We start from the raw sequence: 23,129 nt of genomic DNA, 5'->3' as shown, positions 1-23,129 counted from the left end.
TTTTTTGACCCTCCAATAAAACTAGTGTCTAAAGCCAAATACAGGATAGTTTACAAGCTTCCTATTCCATAGTGACTTTTATTCATCTGACTTAGAAAGGTCTCTTACCTGTAAAACAGCTAAGTAACAACAGTAATGAGAGAATACTGTTAAAATGTGTTTTAGTAAGTTAAGAGATTTTTATTATTATTCCCTTGGTAATACATACACTTGCAACTAAACTACAACACAACAGAAGCAAGAAAAACAAATAAAACTCTGATAACTGAAAGTATATTCATTCCCATTTAATTATCCTAAATTACTTTAATCTGACTAATGAATGTATGTTTCTTACAGTTTTATGTTATTGGAATCACAGAAATATTCTCACTTAAAGATTCTTTTCCATTAATTCCGTGAAAGATGTAGCTTGAATAATATTTCCCAAGGCCAGAAATTATTGCAAAGAATCAGCCCCAACATCCTCACCACAAAATAAACTTCTTCTCCACGTCTTTTTATCAACACCAGGCTCAGACAATAAAGCAGCAGTGTAACAGAATCAACCTGACTGAGAATGCTCATCACCACCAGCTAAGCTAATTTAAGCTAAGCTCTTTTCTGCCCGGTTCCACTGTATTTTTTAGGGGGTCATAAAAATCTTAGGTTACTAAATTATTACTAATTTTAAACTATAAAATTAATATCATTTGTATTTCACTTCTTGACACTTAATTTTACCAGAAGCTGTGTTCACTGAAGCTTTTGTTTTCTTAAAACAGAAGCAGTTATGAAATATGCTGCATAAAGAGTTTAACAATTTCAAGAAGTCCAAGACTCAAATAACTATGTAGCAGGTTACCTCAAGTCCTTTGTCCCCAGAAGAAGCAACAGAGCAAAGAATTTATGAAGAAACTGTATGCTCTCTTTGGGCTAAAAACACACTGAGTTAACCTGCTCTCTCTATCTTCAAAAATCATTTACTCCAATAGAAAAAGTTATCCTTGACAGAGCAGGCAACAAACCCTTACGGCTTTTCTTTGTTTCTGCTGCAGAAGAATCTTCTGGAAGCCGTAATTTACCAGATGGGGAAAAAAGTTTTCCTACTAGAAAGCAACAGAAAGTATCATCAAATTACTTAGAGGAAAAGTTGATCAAGCAAGCTGAAGAAGCCAAGAGGCTATGAAGTCTGAATTAGGTTCCAGGAAAGCCAATTTTTGCTCATATTTGACAGCAAATAATCCAGTATTTATGACATGCAGCAGTGACTGCTGCAAACAAATGCTAGAATGCAATTACATTTGCGTCTTCAAAGGATGAACTGACTGTATAATATTTTCATGTATTTATCACATATTTGCCACATTAATCTCACATATGATAAAACACATTAAAACAAGGAAAACATTCCACAAACTGTATTTGTCTTTTCTCTGTCTATAACATTAAAATCTCTTGTCTTTTGCAGACATCAGATAGCTGTACAGTAGTACAGGGAATAGGAAACTGCAGAGTAGTTCTCCGTAGTATTTTAAGAAACATTTCTAAACACAACAGCTGGCATAAAAACAAACGCCTTACTGAAGTCAAGTGTCTGAATCATACTCTGAAGTCTCTGAATCCTTAAATGTTTTTCAATTGCTACAGACGTACGCATTGATGGAAATACATCGCCTAATAAGTTTCAAGCTACTTCGACTGGTCCATCAGCCCCATTAATAAAAGCGTTTCTTTTTCTTTTTCACATTGCTAATGTGCTAATGGCTAAAATTTATCATCCTCCAGCACCACTCTGACTAGCTAATCTAACAACTTTGCAGTATAATTCCTGAGTGGTTTAAAATGGGAAAATAAATAGGCTAATCTCATCAAGGACACTCATTTGCTTCCTATTCTGAGTTCAGGGAATGTATTTCTCCTATCCTTTTTCACAGGAAAAAAAATATATCTTTCCAAACTGACGTTCTTACACAGTAAGCTGCAGGAGTACCACGTGCTTCTCCACCGGGCATGAAGGAAGTGACTCTGGGTCTACCAGGTGGCTTCACCACCCCCTCCAAACACAAAGACCCCTGGGGAGCACAGCTCCTCCCCTCCCCCATGGCAGACCACACACCAAAAAAGGCAGTTTGCAGTAACCAGGGAATTAACTCTTTAACTGCCAGTGCTTTATATGATGTTGTGATGTGGAATACCAACAACAAAAATCACAAAACCATGATGTTAAGGCCCAGAACATCTCCCTTATGAGGAAAGACTGAGTAACTTGGGTCTGTCCAGCCTAGGACAAAGAAGACTGAGAGAGGATTTGATAAATGTATTTAAATATCTAAAGAGAGGTGAGAGGAAAACGGAAGTGACAGGCTCTTCTCAGAGGTGTGTAACAATAAGACAAGGAGTAATGGCCTAGAACTTGTACATAGGAATTACCATACTAACATAACATACAGCAAAAGAATACAACAACAATGCCTTCAAACAGGATACAGCCACTACAGAGCAATAGCAGATAAAAAAGAAGAACAACTGGCTCACCCCTTCCAACAACCAGTGACAGATTAAGAGAAGCTAGACCTCTATCCAGAGAGTTATTGCTGCCTTGGCTGCTAACCCTTAAATGAGGGTGAGGAGGGGTGGATCCTGGCTCCACCCCTTCCAATCACTCAGGTGCGCTGCCTGCACCTGAGCTCCCTGGGTTAGCCACTCCCTGGGTTCTCACCTGGTGCTCAACCATTGGTTCAGGCTGTAACCTGGCAATTTCACAGCACGTGTGGAAGAACTTATTTATGGTAAGGGTGACAGATCACTGGAACATGTTGATCAGAGAGGTTCTGGAGTCCCCCATGGAGATATTCAAGACCTGGCTGGATGCCTACCTGTGCCACCTACTGTAGGGTACCAGCTCTAGCAGGGGTGCTGGAGTCAATGATCTCTAGAGGTCCTTTCCAACCTCTGCGATTCTGTGATTCATATAGAAGACAGCATTATCTGTTAATGATACCACTTAACTGGTTAAATAAATACTGTTTGACTGATAAACAGAGTTTAGGGGTGACTGTCCTTTTTAATATGCAGTTATGGATTAAAAGAACAATCAACACACTATACTTTTTCCCCAGTATTAATCATTGTTCTATATAGTTATAAATAATGAACAAGGGAAGAGGAAAATTAGAAGACAAATTAATTCCATAGTCTATCAGAAAACACTGTAGGATTATGCAAACACATCCAGAATTAAGCACAGAACAATCAAGCTACATATGCATATTGGAACAGAAGGAAAAATACTTGCTATGCAGGAAGATAAATGTTAGTCACCAGAAAAAAATATTCACCCTTTATAGTATAGTAACCAGTCTTAACATTTCCAGTTTGGACAGCATATAGCCAAAGCACTCAAATCTCAGTCAAGGTTAAGCCATTCTTTAAAATGACACAGTGTAAGAAAGCAACTGTCATTAGGCCACAAAAATAGCCAATACCCACCAATTTAATATATACATATATATATATTCCTAAAAGGCGAACAGCAAGGTACATTGTGTTTTTTATTATTATTATTATTATTTATCATTCCCCTCACTTCTGACATTAATGTGTGGGTCAGCCATCGTTCTGTAATACATTTTCAACCAGAAACTGGCAAATTATTCAAAGCAATATTTTCTAACAGTTGTTGAAATGGAAGCAATATTCCATTTTCAGTAGTGGTGTAAGTAAATCCCTGAATATTGTTAGGGGAACAAAATAGTAGAAGTATTCACTTGCTTGTGACTATGTAAGTAAATATGTGTATGAACAGTCTAGGAAATATTCCCACTACCACATTAAATCATTTTTATATATATGCTGTCATCACCTTGTCAAGATCTGGCAATGGCACGCTTGTTACATATTACAGATCATATCATTCAGACAGAACAGAATATTCTCAGTTTGTCTTAAAGGAATGCAGAAATTCTCAAGACAGGGAGTCTTGTTTGTTTCTTTGAAGCTCCAAATCCTGCTTGGATGCCCCAACTTTGCCATGTTTCCTTATAATCAGAAGATATAAACAGAGCTACTGTTACTCAAACAATAAAGCAAAGTAAGTAACTTTCCCAGAGTCACCCAAAAAATTGTGGAAAGGTACAAAAAAAACAACAGAATCTTTTGAGTGCAAGTCAAGTGCTTTCACCACAACATTATTCTTTTCTTCTAAAGGGTGATGCTAATCTGACCTTGTTTGTCCAGAAGATATTCCTAAAGCTAAAGTATTGCACTGAGTACTGATGTTTCTTTCCATGAGTATTTTAAACAGGATCTGATTAATCCAGCTAGCATAATAAACAATCCAAATCTTCCTAGAATGTGAATTCACATGTAACATTTAAGACTTACAACTGTTGGGTAACTCTAAAAAAATTCTACAGTTACACTGCTTGCCCTGATATGAAATACCATAAAAATATTCATTATTTTAAAAGGACTTCCAAATGACTCTGAACTACTTCAAAATAAGCTGTAAAGTACACAAACTTTTGTAAGCTCATTCAAACTTATTCCTTTTAAATACTTAAAGAATACCACGCTGTAAAACCATGGACTTCCGCGTACAGACACCTCCATGAGGATGAGGAACATCTATACGACATCCTTTGTACTGGTACCTCATATACCTGCACAATGCAACTGTAGATGCAACGGGGAAATTTAAGTGGAATTTACTGCCACAGACAGACCAGGAGGGATGGACACATGCACACAATGACAGCTGAATGAGAAGGATGAGTCTGCAGTTATAGAAACTGCAGGCACAAAGCAGGACATTCTTAAAAATTTGACAGTGGACATTATCTGAATGACTAGAAGGGTAAAGCTGATTAAGGGATACAGCAAATTCAATGGAAAAATAATAAATCTCTTCTCCACTCAGATAACATGGCTTACCTGTCTTTTTATTATTATTATTTATTATTATTTTTAATGCTTACACCAGTCAATGACTTGGAACTGATTTCCCCCCAAAAATATCTGTAAGCTGAACATAAGCAATGACCATACAGACAACTTGTACTGTCCACTGGGGACTAATCCTAGATATGTATTACTTTGAAACTCCACTGATCACTAAGATCATTTTGAACGTTGTATATATTCTAAGGGATGTACAACAACTTTGTGTCACTACCCCTTCCAAAATGCACAGTGATTGTAGCAAGCTATTCCTGTTAACTACTGTTACAGTGCCTTAATATTTTCACTTGGTTGAGCTTTGCATTGCAAAATATATCACCATTTTAATTACCCTGCTATTTGATGGAATTACAATAGATGTCAGAGGACAAACAAACAAAGAAACAAAACTCATCTGGTAATTCAGGAAATAATCTACAATTTTCAGTTTTACATTTTTAAACTGGGTATTCCAGATTCTTATTGAAATCTGTGCTGAAAATGCAATGTAGAGCAATTCCTCCAGATAATACAAGTTAACCAGCAACTCCAATAAGAACATGTAAAAAATAAGAAAGATATATCTTCATGTAACTGTGGAAATGTGTTTATAGTACCTTGTGAAACCATGTCATAGCCAACTTTACACAAGCTAAAAGCTGACTGCTTTCATAAATATGGATACATATTTTTAACTTGCATGCAAAGCTCCAGTTTATGCCCATAACAGCAGCACTCCAGTACTTTTCACCCTCCAGTATGTGAGTGAGCAGTCCTGCTCCATCACTCATAATCATCTTGGAAGCATATCATAGAATATGCTCATTGCTTGCCTCCAAATTTTGCATTCCTGAAACAGAATAGCTTGTTCTAGTCAATGATGCAAAAATAACCATTTTTACAACTAACAGTTGTACAGTAAACTTCAAAGCTCTCAGATGAAATACAGTGTCACTGTGTTTGGCCATGTACATACAATACAGCACAAGATAGAGCATAACCTAAAGAGCTTGCAAACTCAGCAGACAAGGCAGAGTGTATTTGATGAAGGGATATAACTATCCACATGGAAAAACCAAAGTTCAGCAAGTCAAAACAAAGCTGAACAGGGTATCATATCGCCTCAGCAACTCTAAAGTATAAGGAGCCCTGACAATTTCATTTTGGTAGCTCACATTCTTCAATCATTGTGTGTCTTCCTTAAGGTTAGAAAAAAATCCAAAACTGAACCCACCTTTCATATATTCTAGTTTTATTCCTCAACTATAAAATTCCATTTTATCTCTATTTCTGTCAGTGGAAATGTGCATTCTCACTCAAATGGACTAAGTATAGAGAAGAAAATACACAAGAGTTGCCCTGGATAGACATCTCTGGAGACCAGTGGTCCATCCTTTCTGTCTTTGACTGGGGCAGCGATCAGTGCTTCAGAAGGACATTAAGCCCATTGAAAATAAACTAAATACTGAATCAGGTTCTTACATCTTGAGGTAAAAATACTGAAAACAATACAACAGATTACAATCACTGGAATAATGTCTTAGTGAAATCTTCACCTATGTTTAAATCTGGAAGTGTGAAAATTTCCCTAAGCACTCCCTCTCACTGATGCACTCATGAATACTCCACATGCATTACTGAGAGGCTGCTTATGAGTACTGGCAGCTACTAATGACTTTGGGGAAAAAAAAAAAAAAAACAAGGAAGTAATAGATGGGAGGGAAAGGGGAAGTATAAAAGGACAAGAAGCAATCAGATAAACACAGAAGATGTGATCCGAAGTTCAATAAAGCCAATGGCATGATTCATACCGACTTCAGAAGTCATTGTAGGAGGAGTCCGAAAAAGCTAAGAACAGGTTTAAGGCCTAATGGTAGACGAGCATTTCTCCAAATGTTTTGCAGCAGAGGACATAATGTTTACTGTAAAGTTATCATCTGTAAGAATAGAGTTATAGTCCTTTTTTTTTTCCTTTTAAATAACTCTGACAATGTGTCACATGCAAATCCATTTTTTCCCCCTAATGTCCACTCAGTGATGTCTATCAGGCTTTGTTAGTGGACAATCACAGTCCCCAGGGATAATGAAGATAAGGTGAGCTATGAATTACATGCATCACTTAAAAATGTAGCAGACAGCATCTGCTTTAAAAATGTTGTCCCTTTGTCACATTCCCACTAGAAATAAGAAAAAGGTGTAAGGCAGTAGTCTTTATCCTTATAACAGGTTTTTCAAGGAGCTATTACCTAAAAAGAAACAATACAAGAATAAAGTTCCATCTGGATCCAGCAACATGTTCAAATGAACATGATGTCTGGGTTGCTCAGCAGGTGAGATGAGATGATGATATGTTTTCAGATCTTTGCAGAATAGGAAAAAAAAAAAAGCTTGAGAAGATTTCAAGGCTGTATTCACAGTCAGGTGCCTCAGTGGTCAGCAGGTGAAGGCAAAAACATTGTTTTGCAAGACATAAAAGCAAATGCATACAAAATCTGTTGTGTCACTGCATAAACTTCTTGGCTGCACAATTTATGATTACAGGTTAGAAAAATTAAAAAAAAAAAAAAACCTTTTTATCTGATCTTCACTTTTGTTGTGTATAAAAGCAGCTGAATACAGTATACAGAACAACAGACTAAGGAATAGTGAGTTTGGTGCTGTGCCCAGGCAAGTTAGCCCCTAGGACCCAAACTGATGTCATACTGTGGAAATGACACCAGCAAGAATCTAAAAATCCTATTTTACGAGGAACAGACTGATAAATAAGCAATTTTAAGAAGATTTTGATTCTGGCTCCAAAAATTATGTTGTGTTAATAAATATAATCTGTCAGCACAGATGGGGAAAATAAGAGGTAATAGAAGTAGAAACATTTCCCCACATTGTTTCAGGCTAAAACTATTACTGAAGCATTCTCTCACCTCTCTGGAAACATGAATACAAGAGCATTGTCCTGGGGCATAAAACCAAGTAAATGAAGTTGACAAGAAACAACGAGACAGCAAGATTACAGGAACTTCACCACAGACTGCTTTTTACTACATACGCAGCACATAAAACAGGGCCATGATCTCAGGTGGGACTGTACTATTAACACAACATGAACACTAAGCAATGCTGTTAGATGAATAGCAACAGGGAACACAGTACATTTCTTGTAGCTTAGCTATAAGTTTCAGTGACAGCTGTTGCCCGAAAAGCTGTTGCCTCAGAAACTTCTCCCCTTCCTTGCTGCTATTATGCCAGATCCCAACATAAATACTTACACTGCAACCACATATAGTCACGTTATCTTAAAGGTCTGGACCTCCAAAAAGCCCAAGGATATTGCTTGCAATACGAGTACTCTGATGATAAATGTCATTGTAGGTATCAAACTCACTCAGGAGGAACTAGCCCGAGACAAACAACTGCTTGTGGTAAGTATCTGCCAAGAAGCAGAAAACTCTCCTCTCTCTTGGCTTTGCCCTTTGGCATTTCACAAGCGCAAGAAACCGCTGCTGTGCATGTAAAGTCTTTACTCTCCTCTGTAAGTGGCATCTCTGGTATAAGAATAAGGGCAAACTTTGTATGTGATGGGGATGGGATGAAATAAGGTTTTTGGAAATGAGAAAGGTAGGTAGTAGCATACACACAAAGCAGGAGGGTCAAGGTGGCCAGGACCATGTCCTAGTCTACTTGGTGAAAAGGGATGAAAAGAGGGTAACATTACACCTGCTCCAGAGTACGCACAACCTGACACAAAGCTATGAGCTCGTTCAGCTACCAAGAACATCTCCGTGGTAGACATGATACAGGCTACCCAGCACCTAGTCATGATACATGAAGCTCCCATGTAGAGGGAAGTTTTCTGACTGGTGACTGTGGGCTGGTCACTTCTATTTCATCAGCCTATTCTTTACTAAAATGAGTAGAAAAATCCATCTGTTCTTGCTTTTTCATTTATATATCAGATATGAAATGAAACAAAAGCCTTCCAGGGTAAATAATAACAAAAAAAAAAAAGAAAAAAAAAACAAGCAAACAAAAATCAACAAAAATACCCTTAAGATAAGGCAAAGTTCCATTCACCCGGCCTCAGGTAAACATCTATCACAATGGAAGGTGCCTCTCTGTACTCCCTCTCTCAAATAGGATAAAGTAAAATAACTCTCAGTGATAGTACAATACAACATAGTTGCTTGGATTGAGTCACAGACAGATAAGAAATCTTTCACTTAGCCTGGCTCTATAGCAGCTTAGGCAAGTAGCTTCATAGGTGATCAGTCCTTCCACATGAAAACCTGGGAAAGCAGTGTGAGTTACTGGGGGCAGACTGGAATTGCTCAAGATCTTTACAGCTAAAGTAACAAGAGAAAGAGTTCTGATTCTTCAAAAAAGCAAGAAGTTCTACCCGTACTTTCAGCAAGGAATAATAGTAAATAAAAAGAATAAAGGAATAAAGGGCAAGAGCTGGTGTATTATCTAGGAAATTGGTCTTAGCGTGTCTTGACTATGTGGACCACACAGCCATTGCACCAACAGGCATGTGCATACCCACATGTGGCCTGTATTACAGCAAGTAATATGGACCACAATATATTCACTAAGGGCATGTGAGAGAGATTATCTACTTCTCTGCTGATCTAGTGAAAAGTATGAGATATATTCCATGCCAGACTAGACTAAATAAAACCTGGATAAACCTTTTTAAGGTATGGAAGAGGAAATCCAAAAATACCTATTTGTGGCCCCATTTTCCCTTTTCTTCTCTACTAGAATTTTTATAAAATATATCTTTTCATATGGATCTCCAAAATCCTTCCTGAACTAGGAGATCAACAACTATACACAGTCTGTAATTACTAGATTTTTATTCTTATTCCCATTCTTAAATATCAAGTAAGATTTAGCCCCTCATCAATATGAGTAAAGTGGCCTTAATACTATTGCACAAATCATTTTCTAACAGATACCAGTAAGCTACACTGACTTTCGGAATAGCTTCAAAACTGGTCTTACTAGAACGGAGATGTTCTGCTACTGAGAACATTTCCAACGACGGATCACTCTAAGTGTAGACTGACATTCACGTACAGAACAGGCTGAGTGGTTAAGTGGTGTTCAAAAGCCCGTAGGAATACTAAGCAAACAACTGTTTCTCAGTCCATGAGAGCTAAATGATAAGGAATGGCTCATCAATGAATCTAAGTACACATGGTGAGCAAACTCCCTTTTTATTTCACTATACAAACTGTATGTGCCAGTTGAACAATCACTGAATTGTTACCGTGATGTGAAATAGAAGTGGTTGTAATTAGATGGGATTCTGCTGCAATAGAAATAGGCATCACTATTTTCATATACCACAAATATTTACTCCTTTATGTGAGCTGAGTGTGTTACTCAAAATATCAGTAGGCAGTGGATCCCACAAAGAGTTTGTAGCTCCTTGAACTAAATACTAATTTAGAGTTAGTTAGACTTTCTTCACACTGTGACTCCTCTGCTCTTTCTGGGAAATATGGAGATTTTTAAGAAGTACTGATCCTCACTAGCAGATGGTAGTAGCACTTTGTCACAGCATTATTACATATAAGTTAACACTTGAGAATTTTAATGCAACAGCTCCAAGACATACTTCTCAAACTTCTCAATAAGAGAGTCATTTCAAAGCTTACATCTACAGCTGCTGCTGTCCACTGACTTCTTAATATCATGTGAAGTGGTCTTTGAAATGGTAGTATTAAAAATGATAAAATATATTAGAATACAAATTGGTCCAGGGGAACTTGTGGAATTAATCACAACTGGCAACCTCTCTTGAACTGCTAAAACCGTGACAAAAACAATGAAATACCTCTCCATGGCACTTACTTCTGAAGTAGCCTCAAAAATCAAACACCATTTATTCCTAAGTAGCAGACATTTGCTTATTCAGTGCAAGATTCCCCACTGTGGGAGGGAAAGAAGAGAACTCATGCTTGTTCCAAAGGGAGAATTTAGCAGAATGAAGGAATTGGGACTATTGGAATGATTTTAACACTTCCAAAGCACAGATGCCAACAATGTCAATATTCTCTTTGTTACTCCAAGCTATTGCTGCAAAATGATGCAAGGATCTTGTTTACCTACACATAAAGTTAGCCTCTCTCTCTGCCTTTCATGTTTTGGATGGGAGTCTATAAACTTTGTATTTTCTGAAAACAGTTGCACTCCTTACTTGACACAACACAAAGACCCAATTAATTCTAGCTTCAGGGACATTTGGCAGTCTTACAAAAAATGGGGAAAATTGCATCTCTTTTTTAAAAAAGTGCTTAAAAAAACCACCGTAGTACTGTAATGAACAGCATTTTTTACTCCTAAATCCTGCAGAAGATTATTTTCAGCAATAACAGTTTCTAAGTACTATCATTATTTATCCTTCCCCAAGGAGGTATTTACTTCCTTCTTCCATACATCATTCAGTCCTGTTATCAGAGATCATTGATCTCAAACAGAAATACATCTAAAAGCCTATTATCCCCAAGTCTCGCTGTGCCTCATTTAAAGGAAATGCAGGTCAGTGACTGTCCCTTCGTTGCTTTGTAGCTGGGCTAATCAAGGCTGATGTTGAAAGAAAACCACGCTTTGGCCTCAACAGCCCAAATGAAGACACATGCTACCAGATAAGCATGGAAGCAGATCCACTCACCACTCCGGACCTTCACTGATTAGAGATCTATATTTTAAGGCAAACTATGCAGCTATTCAAGAAAGAAGGAGAAAGCTAGTCCTCTCTCTCCCCATGAAAGACACCGCAGGCTTTGAATCCAGAAGCATGATGCATTATTTTCCCTTTCCTTCCTTCCTAAATTAGGTCAAAAGCCAATGGAGCAGAAGCTGTGGCTGTGTGCATCCCTTCCTCCCACTCACCAGCCACAAATGCTGAGCTTTAATGCAGGCACAGTACAGAGCAGCAAAAAACTGCTGCACAGAGGAAGATTATTTAATCAGAGGGATAATGCCAAGGCACAGGAAGGTACAATACGCCCAGAATTATCCTGGGAGCCGAGGAGGAAGATGGCACTTCAGCACTTGTTGTTTATATCTGTGTACAATGGTATGAGACAATATAAAGATAAAATGGATCTAACTTCTCTGTAAATTAACCAGGTGCAATTATTAGCTAAAGAAAAAAAAAAAAAGATAGCACCACACATATCAAATATTTTACAGTGAAATTATGGAGGCTGGACACGGAGAAACAATCACACATCCTAATCTATAATTTAGTTTCCTTTAAACTCTGTATTATCTTCCACATATATTGTTCTCAAAGCATCGTTTGTATTGTATTATGCAATATGATATTATATTATTTGTCTTCTCAGTAATATTTGGGCCAGCCCAGTGCCTCACACCTCTGGATTTCCCAACTTTCCTTATACGCATGCACATACACCTCCTTTATACAGTCTGTCTCTAATTTTTCAAGCTTGGTTTCCAAACAAGGCCATGTTACCTGCCACCCCCTTAAAATTATCCTAGCCTGTTGCTGAGGCTCCACATTCTTCCTGCACTCCTTCACTACTCAACCAGCTTTCACTGCTACTAACCACTCCATCCCCTTTCAGCGCTCCCTCAGAGAAGGCATCACCAAAACCTTTCCCACATTACCCCTGTTCCCAGAGCCTGTCTGCTGCAGAGAAAAGTCACAAGAACACTTTGGTTCCTGAAGATCCATTCTGTCCTTTACTTGCAAAATCCTCCTCTCCTTGAAGGTAGGCATGGGGGTGATGGTGTCCCTAAGACATTATCCATCATGACAGTAACAATCAGGGCTGGCGACCATCCCCTCCTAGGTCATACTTGATACACAGGCCACACTTCCCTCCTACCCACTCCCCTCAGCCATTTTGTTTGAAGTAGTCAATATTTCAAACAGGTTGCAGGAGTTAGGTTTTTTTTTTTTTTTTTTTTTTCCCATTACAAGCAAAAGCAAGAGAATATTTCCAAGAAGACATGTGTTTCTCATACACCCGCAGGTTGTACTGCAATACAATTCTGTCACAGCAGGGTTACTCCAAGGAGTCACAGAATCACTTATCTATATTGCTTCAATATTTTGATAGCTTTCTGGAAACTTCATATGGCTAACTAATGAAGATGTAGGTGCTCTCAGAACCATTGATTAGATTTAAATTGCTCTTTTAAACAGACTAAGGTGTTTTGTAACGTATTTTTCCACCTTCACAAGGGTGATTTTCCTTCTATCTAGATGTCTTCTAAAATTGGATTGTGAAATACTTGTCCAAACAAAAGACACAAAGAAAATGTATATGCAATAAGTATGAACTAGTTCCTGCATTACTAAAAGCCAGAGTAAAACGCTAGCAGTTGATGAGATAATGACTGTTTTATTTTGCCAATTTAACCAGTTTCACTGGCAATAAAGCATTGTAGGTAGTGATTACACAAGCATTGCTAGCCCTCATTTCCTGTCAATTATCTTAACTGACACCACTGTAACCTTTGTTACCCTGTGTGACAAACCAGGGAAGTACTGCCATCACTCCCATCGTATCCATCCTGTCAGTACATCCCTGAAGACGTTATCGATGTACTTTCACTCCTGTGTACACACAGTGATCATTCACAAGCAGGAATGAATGAATTTGTCTCTCAAAAGACACCAAAAGATGTACAACTTTGTTTCCTGGTGTAGGAACTGTCTGGGTTGCAGAGATCCAAGCCTCCTCTTTCACTTCATCTTGAAATCTTCTGACAGACCAACTTTTTGTTCCACATTTGTACAGCTTCTCACACAGTGGGGTGCCACTGCATGATTTATATTCACGTTACAACTTCCTGCCTGCAAGTGAAAAACCTCCCTAATCCCTGCATTGTCACTTATAAGATAAAAACTAATTTCATCCTAAATTAAAGAATAACTCCTCTGCTTACTTAAAGAGCACTTATTTAAACATTGTATAAACATACATAAATACATTCCCCATTGCTAGTTATAAAGCTGTAGAGTGGAGATGGCACCTGAGGAGTATGTTTAAAAGACACTTACAGGAAGTATATTGGTGAATATAGGGCAGTAGTGTTTGGTTCTACAGGGTCATAAGCGGGAGAGTTGAAGGACTCAATAGTGGGGGGAGTGTATGTCTCAAAAGAGCTCAAATAAGTGGAATTCAGAGAAAGAAAAAGCAGATTTGTCTGTCCAAATAACAGGTATTTATATAGTGGCATATTTAACTTTGTTTGCTTGAAGAGAAAAAAAAAATACAGGAAGGCTTCCCCAAAAGCTATGCCTCCTAATTTGTTACATTGGCCTACGATGTCAGAGACAGCTGCTGGTGGTATGGCAGTAGAGGTTAAACCTTCCCACCAATATTCCATTACATTTTGTTGCTGTGTGACAGATAGCAGCACAGGGGCAGTCTGACAGAATGGTGTCTGACATGGAAGTGTGTATGAAGCAAAGGTGTGCCACTGAATTCCTCCACGAGGAAAATAATGCACTCATTGACATTCATCAATGCTTGCTGAACATTCATGGAGACCAAAAACAGTGGATGTGAGCACACTGAGGTGGTGGGTGGTGCATTTCAGCAGTGGTGACACTGGGTCACCTCTGCTGGTGCATATTTTTACAAGTGCAGCGTGCAGACTCCCATTCATCACTGGTGAAAATGCATAGTTAGTGGTGGTGACTGTGTTGAAAAATAATGTTCTGTAGCTGATAATTTGCTTCATCAAACAGTGTTCTTGAGTTCTTAGTATCTGTTGTTGTTTCCATGGAAATAAATGGGAGGCATTACTTTCAGGGCAACCTATGTATTTAAGAGTACAGAACACCACTACTGTTACATCTGTCTGCCATGAGCATGGAATATGAGAAAGAAACAAATAAAAATAGTGAAAAGGAAAAGGCTACATGTTTTAATATGGCTGGTACTAGTGTCTTTTGCTCGCCCTTTAACACAGCCCATACCGCAGTAGTCTACACTGGCTTTGCTGAGTGAGAAATGGATCTTCTCTACCCTCTTTTTCCCTTTAGCAACTACCCAGTACATAAAATGGCTTTAAAACATTCTCAAACAGTTAGGGTGAGCACTGTAAAGCATGCAAGAAAACAAAGAACACACAATAACAAATGTCCTTGCTTAATAGTTCTGTCCACACATCTCTCTGCTGTGCACTTTCAGCCCAGGCTGTACTGCCAGGTAACTTTCAGTACTGATTTCAGTCCGTTAGTAAGCTCTGCAATACTATCTCCTCACCTGAGAAAGACAACTGTCATCTTTTTTACTGAGAGAGTGGTGAGGGGCTGGAACAGGCTGCCCAGAGAAGTCATGGATGCCCTGTCCCAGGAGGTGTTCAAGGCCTGGTTGCATGGGGCCCTGATCTAGTACTTGATGTAGTGGCTGGCAACCCTGTGTGTGGCGGAGGGGTTGGAGCCTGATGATCCTTGAGGTCCCTTCCAACCCAAGCCATGCTATGATTCTGTGTTTCTGTAATCTTCAAAAAACCTCAGTGGCTCAGGAGGCAAAGGCCTATAGCCAGCCAATCAGACTAAGCACTTTAAAAATAAATCAAGTCACCTTCTGTCATCAAACCTGGGTCCTGAGCACAGCATTTGAGAACTGGAGTGGCAAAGCAGAAAAGCCTGCCTTGCGCACATTGTCATTTCTCTATTTAACATGGATGTGCAAAAGTGTGCATTATTATATCTGTATAACAGCAAAATAAGGCACAGAAAATCCAGGCCAACATTCAGGTCTGCTGATGTGTCATCCTCTGCTCTCTCTGCAGCTCTCATCCAGGGCTACTTTCCCCAGCACCGGAGTGGTGCTATTTGATTTTGATTTATTGCAAGTGAATTATTATAATGAAATCACCAACTTGATTTAAGCCTCTGAGAAGGATACGGTTGGACTAACAAAAAATTGTTCTGCAAAACAAGCAATTATTGTTAGGTTCACTGGATATTGGCCTTAGCAATCCAACTGATTATAGAAAGTTAATGATTTAAAAAGCAATGAAGAAATAAGAGATTAAATCCTTTAAATTTGCATGAAAGGCTCCGAGAGGAATTTTATAGCGATTTTCACTGCATATTTGATTAGATATGTGATATTTTATTCATGGGTAAAGCAAATATAACAATTAGGAATAATTAGCATTTCAGCACAGAGTGTTATCTAATAGGTTAAAATACACATATAATTCTTCATTTAAATTCTATGTCTTCACATTTTCCCCTTTCTGGTTCAGAACTTTTCCATTTAGCATAGCACTTACAGGAATATTACACAGCTCCTGGAAAAACAGAAACAGAGAACTAGTGTCTCTTGTCTTTGATATCTTATTTTCTTCTGCTCCTTGCATTTTTACTCAGCTTCCTTTTCTATTTCCTCCTGAGCATAGCTTGTCATATAAACCCAGCATAACTTTCGGGAAACTTTTCCCTTTCATCTTTTTTTCCACCCTACTTCCACGTCATTTCAAAATTAATGTATGCAATGGGAACCTACTTTAAAAATAACTCTGCACATTTAAATGGGATATCCTTCAGTTTACAAAGAACTGACCAAAAAATACAGTATTCACATCTGCATCAAGTCTTCCACTATAAGTTGAATACTGTTCAAAAATATTCTAGTAACTATTTTATCCTTTATCATTAAGCAAGTATCAATTTTTATTTTTATCTTTGTAATTTTTTTTAATACAACACCTATAGCTCATAGAATATGCTTTCCCTGAGCTGATGTAATTACCCAGATCAAAGCAGGAACAAGACTCTCCAGCTGAAGTACACTGCAGTACAATGCAGAATACCAAACGCTTCCTTTGCTGAATTAAGTATATTATCACTGAACCCAGGATGTAAATTTTGAACCTTGCAGAATTATACCACACAATTCCAAGCTCCCTCTTTTGCCAAGTTTCACAACTGCCATCCAAATACCAGTACATTTCATCTGCTAACCTTCAATTCAGTCAGTGTCCTCCACGTTATGCAGATCACTAATAACTCTCCAAATCACATAAACCATTATTAATTATAGTGGCTGTAGGCACAAGTAATCTCTCCCTTGCTCCTCCATTTCTCACATAATCATTTGGTAAACAATAACCAGAAAACAAAGCCTGATACCTATAATGAAGAATAACAGAGGAAAGAGTCCTTCTGACTCTCATGGGAAGAAACTGATGGACATAAACAATAACAAAAGAAAGACACCCTTTCCTCACCCATCCTTTCACTAATTAATTCTATCGTAGTCTTTACATTTAAATTACTACCTCTGTGTCAAGTACACATCATTAAAAATCTGCATCAGAGAAAACAGCTCTTCCTCTTCTCTGTGCTGTTCAAATGAACAAGCCAGTCAAGACCTAGGCTCTGGAGGTTTCACCCATGCCTGCATTACCTGGTGTTGAGGATGGTTTCACTAGTGCCACACTTACTTAGCATGCATTTAGCACATACTCAGTGCCAAGTATCACATTCCTAAAGATCAGCATTGCACCTTCTCCTGGAGTCTACTAGCAGAGAAGGGGCATTTTGCTTTGCCCAAGACAATAAGTTCTGGGGAAGAAACTGGACTTTGCATAGGAAGGCAGAATCCAGAACTTCATATAGCATTTTCTATAGCTCTAGAATGAGGCAAGTTCCAGGCCAACCTCTTCACTTACCAGGAAAGTGGCACCTAATGGTTATCGCTCATGGTACAGGAAGACAGAATAATATCACAAAAGGAAATGGATAGCACTTGTATCCCTGAAGCCCATCAGGAAGCTAGCTGCTAGACAGCCAGTCAGCCGAGGGTACAAAATGCTCCAGAGAAACTTCAGTTTGCATTCTCAGTTTCCAGCTGTTACATTAGGATTGCTGGCCAAGTGAGTGTCATGCTTTAGTGCTGAACTGTGATTTCCATGCTTGCTTCTTGGCATTCATAGACCACACAAATAAATGAGGACATGTAGGGCTGTCAGAGGTGGGTGTCAGCATGAGGGTAGGCATGATCTGGGCTGTAGCATCTATGGGTTGGAGAGGTGCAGAGCTGCCCAGGCTTCAGCAATGATGGCAAGTATGCCTCTGGATTCAAAGTTTTCTTTCAGCTTTCACCACCGTATATAACTTTTTTATTTTTTCCTCCTGGATTTCAAATTAATTTAAAAAAAAAAGACAAAATGAAGGTGATATCTGAGTTTGTAGATGCAGATAGATATCCTAATTTGCCTTACCAGCATGCCACCCGAAGTCAATATTTTGCATATAACAGGCTATTGTGTATTGTAATATATATTTACAGAACATTATTTCAAATTTTTATCATTTTCTGATATTTGCTCAAAATATAGACCATTTTATAAATATTGTTTCTTCTTCCTATTGATCACTTGAGTCCAAATAGCAACAGCATTTGGCTACGTCCAGTAAGTTTTATGACCACTGAAGGCATAGAACACAAAGTATGTTTGGAGGGTAGGCAGATAATGAGACTTTTGCCGTGCTTTAATACATAATTCAGTTAATTAAGAAAATTAATTAGAAATTGATAGCCCTATAGAACTACTCTTTTGTTCAAATCATTTTTAAAACCATTGCTAGCCTGCTGAAATAAGATCAAGCAAGGGAGCAGCAGTGACAAAGATTAAAAATAGAAACCTCAAAAGGCAAAAGCCTCCAATAAATTTCAGCAAAAAACAGACTGTCATGGCAGATTATGGATAGCTATATATCAAATGGAAGAAAATGATGTAAGTTCAAGTCTATATCTAGGGAGTAACCTAATGGCTTACAAAAGTCATCTCCTGCCAATACCACTTGCTTTACAGGGCCTGGGAGTGGAAAAGAACCATACTTAATGCCTTTGTTCATTAAGTTAAATGAACCTTAGTTGGTAGGTTTATGTAGTCACAGTCTTAAAAGATTTTTCTCCAGTGTGTTTTTTCAAAGATGGCACTGTGAGAATAAAGGCTCTGTGCATCCATAAGTAGTCGTCTGAAAGCACACAGCAGCAGCAGCCGCAGTGATTGCTATGTCAAGCATTTGTTAGGAAGTCACTTGAAACTGGATGGCTGGTTTTTTTCTCTGTCTTTATATAAGGACAAAGAAGTTGAAATAATGGTAAGAGTTATTTAAGAACTTGAAAGGGAGCTGCCTGCTGTAGTCAGCAATCCAATGGATCAGTTTAAAATCTTCTGAAGTGACAAAACGACTCACCTGGAACATGACAGACTCTGGATCAGGCCCTCTTGATCACTAAGAAACACTCTAGAAAGCAGTGACACCTAATGGCAAACAGGCCTTTGGAGGACAGCAAGCCATAGTCCAAAGCATGGAAAATTATCCGTCTCTAGCAGCAGAGTAACTGGCACTAAAACATATCCCAGTGCCTAAAGTACAAGCGGAAATTTAAGCTCTGGGTGAGAGTTTAAGGAACAGCGCACACAAATAGAAACACTGAGTATGTCACAGAACATAGCTGCTAACAAACTCTACTGGCTGCTAAGCCACAGCACACTGTACTTAGGGTATTTGGCTGTAGGTAGGTTTAAAGTAAGCACGTAACCTTGGTACATTCTACAGCAGGAAAAATAGAGAGCTGGACACTCATCTGTAGGTGTTGCAGGCACTATAGGCAGCTACAGATTTGGGATTTATTTTTTCAATAAATCCATTTTACTTGCTTGTCCAGTGCTTTACAGAAAATATGGGAAAACAGTGACATACACCACATACCTTCTAACAAGGTTTACCAACAGTACATCAAATTAAATTTCTATTACCAATTCATAAGAACAAAACAAGCCATGTGCTCTGTACTACAACAACTAACAGGACAAAACATGGACGTGAATACCACCAAGCAAAACAACTTCTTTTCCCTTACAAATTTCCCTTACGAATATACTTTTTTAATATTTTTCTATTGCACTGGCACTGCCACCTCAGTAAGTATTAAACCCCATGTTGCAAGTGCCCTGATGTTACTATCTGCAGTACAGAAGAGCTTAAAAGAGTACGAAACAGCTCAAGACTCAGCAATGCCCAAAGTTTGCCTAACACAAGGAATGTAGCTCTCCTGGCCTGCTAACTCTACAAGCTGAAGGGAAGGGAAGAGCAGACCTAATTTTTTCTCTTGGGAAAAAAAAAATGCATGTAATATATAAATGTATTAAATACTATGTAAATATGTATACAAACATATAATATTACATTATATATGTATATGTTTGATCTTAACATTGGAAATAAAAAAGCTAAGGGTAGTACGCAGCTGAGTGCCCATGGCTGAAGCCACTGATGAATATAAAGAAACAACTCGCAATAATCAGGGCATCTGAACAACTGCTGTGCAGTGCTGTATTGAATGAATCTTTAAAAATACTTCGGTGTATTTTTTCAGCAAAAACTTCTGCACCTGTAGTATGTAACCACTGCCTTAGGTGATTTTGCTGCATCTAATACACACATTTGCATATATGTTACTATATACTCAGTAGGTAAGCCGTATGCACATACACGTTACTACATACATATGCCAAGGGAAAAAAATGAGAATGAGTGCAAAGTACAAAATATAAAAGCACAAGACCATCAACTGTAGAAAACACAAAGCAGACACAAATTGTGCAGTTGACAAGGAATGCCACCTAATCCCTGCTTAATTAAAGCGGGGTTCTAAACTCCTGTTTAGGGAGTGAGGAGTGTGGGACGACTGATGTATGAAGAAAATACCAGGCAGCGTGGCTAATCTCAAAGACTTTGGAGCTTTCCAGCTACATAAATCAGAGCGAGTTTTTGAATAGCCTCATAAAACACAAAATCATTGCCATTCCACTCACGACTGTCACATTCTTCCTACAGCATACAGATCATTAGGAAACTTCTAAGCAATCAAGTAATGTGGGGCTGATGAAATTACTCAATCAATGCATGGGCTGAAGGAAGCAACACAAGACAGAATCACACCGTTCTGACATGGTAACCCTGCCTCTTTCTTTTACATACAGAGGTGAGGAAAATTGCAGCAGATTCAATTCATTTCAATGTTTTCACAACGTGCTCAGTGTAGTCGTTCTGAATGGCCAGTTCCTACTTATAACAGCAGGGCAGCAGAAACATACAGACTACGAGCATCCCTACCCACATCCAAATTATGATACAGAAAAATGCTTATATTTAAATGTGCACATTTACATATGCACAGACCTGCTCTAAATGATCAAAAGCAGCAGCTTATCATCATTCAGAGGACAGGAATGTGAGAAAGCATATCTCATAGGTGAGTACTAGGCACCATTCCCCTCCCACTGCCATCACCAATTCTTTAATCCCTGCCCACTAATTCCAACACTTTCTGTCATTGTCTCAGGAACAGCTGAGTTGTTACACACTTTGATACAGCAAACCTTCCTTTCCTGTTAACGCACCAAAGGATACACACACACAGGCAGCCAAGAGAGTTAGTGTGCTACATGGAAAAAGTACCATCAGTATCACCAGAGAAAGGATATGCACAGGTAGCATGGTATCTCTTATGATTGCGTCCCTCTCCCATACACAGGAAAATATTTTTCACTTGCATTTACTAACACTGTAGAACTAGGGAAAGATACCGCTTTTGCTTTGCTTGTTGCCTAAGGCACCAGTACTGCCTCTGGTAGTATTTCTTCTCCCCTGAACAGAGCATTTTGTTTTCTTCCTTGGCTTTATGAGTCCTTCTGTGGGTAATTTGTTCACAGAGTCCTCTGCTGCTCCTTTTCATAACTCATTTAGATAAATGTAGTTTATTGTTTATCTCTAAATATTTTATACTTAAGTTCACTCGGCACAAGTGGAAGACAACAGAAAGGGGTCAGAACACTCAGGTCACTCAACACAGGGTACTGTACAAGTTGGAACGTTCAGATATCTGCCCACTTACTGTTGGCACAGTTCTACATTCAGGTCATTTCTTTGCAATATATTCATTTTAATAGATTTAAAGCTCTGTGCAACCCATATCAATTTGCCATTTTCATGGCAACATAAACCAGTCTATAAAAGGAGCTAATCCCCTTGTCAACCGTACTAATTGTCTCTCAAGACAAATTAATTGTGTGAGAAGCAACTACTTGGGTATTCCTCTCTTTCAGCAAGGATTTACTGTGCTGATGCATCTAAACACTAATGGCATTATAAAAAAAAAACCACAAGCAGTAAAAATGTGTCACATTCTCCGTATATAACAAGCAAAACAAACCAAAATGCCATTAACGTGAAAAGAGAAAAGCTATCGCCTCCTCCGGTGCTGCTGCAGAGCCCAGCGCTCCCTCAGCCAGGGGTCGGGGCAAGAAATCGGCGAGAAACTCCCGATCTGTTACTCAGCCAAGATTTCTCCCCACATTCTAAGATGTGATCACTTTGTTGCAAGCTCCCAAGTAAGAAATTGTAAGGCAGACCGTCTCCTAGTGTCGTTTTGACAGCTTACAGCTGGGAGAAGGAAATGTTTAAAAGAAGTCCTTCTCCCTTTAAAAGGAGGGCACCTAGTGCTGCCTCCCCTGTGCGATCTTCGCCGCTTCAGCCGCACTCATCAAAGAGGACTGACCCTTATAAAGTTGTGGCACCTCAGGGAAGCGGCCGCCCGAGGGTTTGGGCATGGGAAGGAGGGAGGGGTTGGTGCAGAAACCGGAGTCCTGCAGAAAGCTCCGGCCGGCTAGGCTGCCCTAACGCTGTTCCCAGAGAGCCCCACCGGCAGACATGTTTATAAAGCCGCCCCCGGCAGCGGGCAGGCACCGCCCAGGGGACCCCCCCGAGGACCCGCCGGGCCTCAGATGCCCCTTCCCTTGGGCAGCGCTTCCCCCGCCACCCTCGCCCGTCCGCGCTCCGGCACCGCCTGCGTGCAGAGCCTGCAGATGGACGAGTGGCCGCGGGGCGGGGGCAGCGCCCGCCGCTCCTCGGACCGGCGCAGGGGCTGGGGGGGAGCGGCCCGCTGCGGACATCGGCCGCCGCCCGGAGGAGGGCCGCACGTTCCCCGAGGCTGAGCCGGCAGAGGGGGCATCCTCCCGGCTAGCGGCGGCGGGTGAAGCCCGGTGCTCCCTCCCCAGCGGAAGGTGCGGGTGGCGCCGAGCGCCCCGCCGCCAGCCACCCCCGCCCTTGCATCGGGGGAGCCGGGCATCCTTCCCGGCACGGCCGCGGGAGGCGCCCGGGGTGTCGAAGATGGGGGAGCGGGGCC

The 23,129-nt window shown here is 39.6% G+C and overlaps 1 protein-coding gene across 1 annotated transcript in view; it reads right to left on the bottom strand.

Moving 5' to 3' along the window:
* Positions 1–23,129, bottom strand: part of GRID2 (glutamate ionotropic receptor delta type subunit 2) — a 695,511-nt gene that overhangs the window by 671,284 nt on the left and 1,098 nt on the right. The gene's annotated exons all lie outside the window — the stretch shown is intronic.

The sequence above is a fragment of the Numida meleagris genome, chromosome 4, assembly GCF_002078875.1.
Source record: "Numida meleagris isolate 19003 breed g44 Domestic line chromosome 4, NumMel1.0, whole genome shotgun sequence".
Classification (NCBI taxonomy): domain Eukaryota; kingdom Metazoa; phylum Chordata; class Aves; order Galliformes; family Numididae; genus Numida; species Numida meleagris.
The sequence above is the reverse complement of the archived record's forward strand: the minus strand, read 5'-3'. Positions and strand labels throughout refer to the sequence as shown.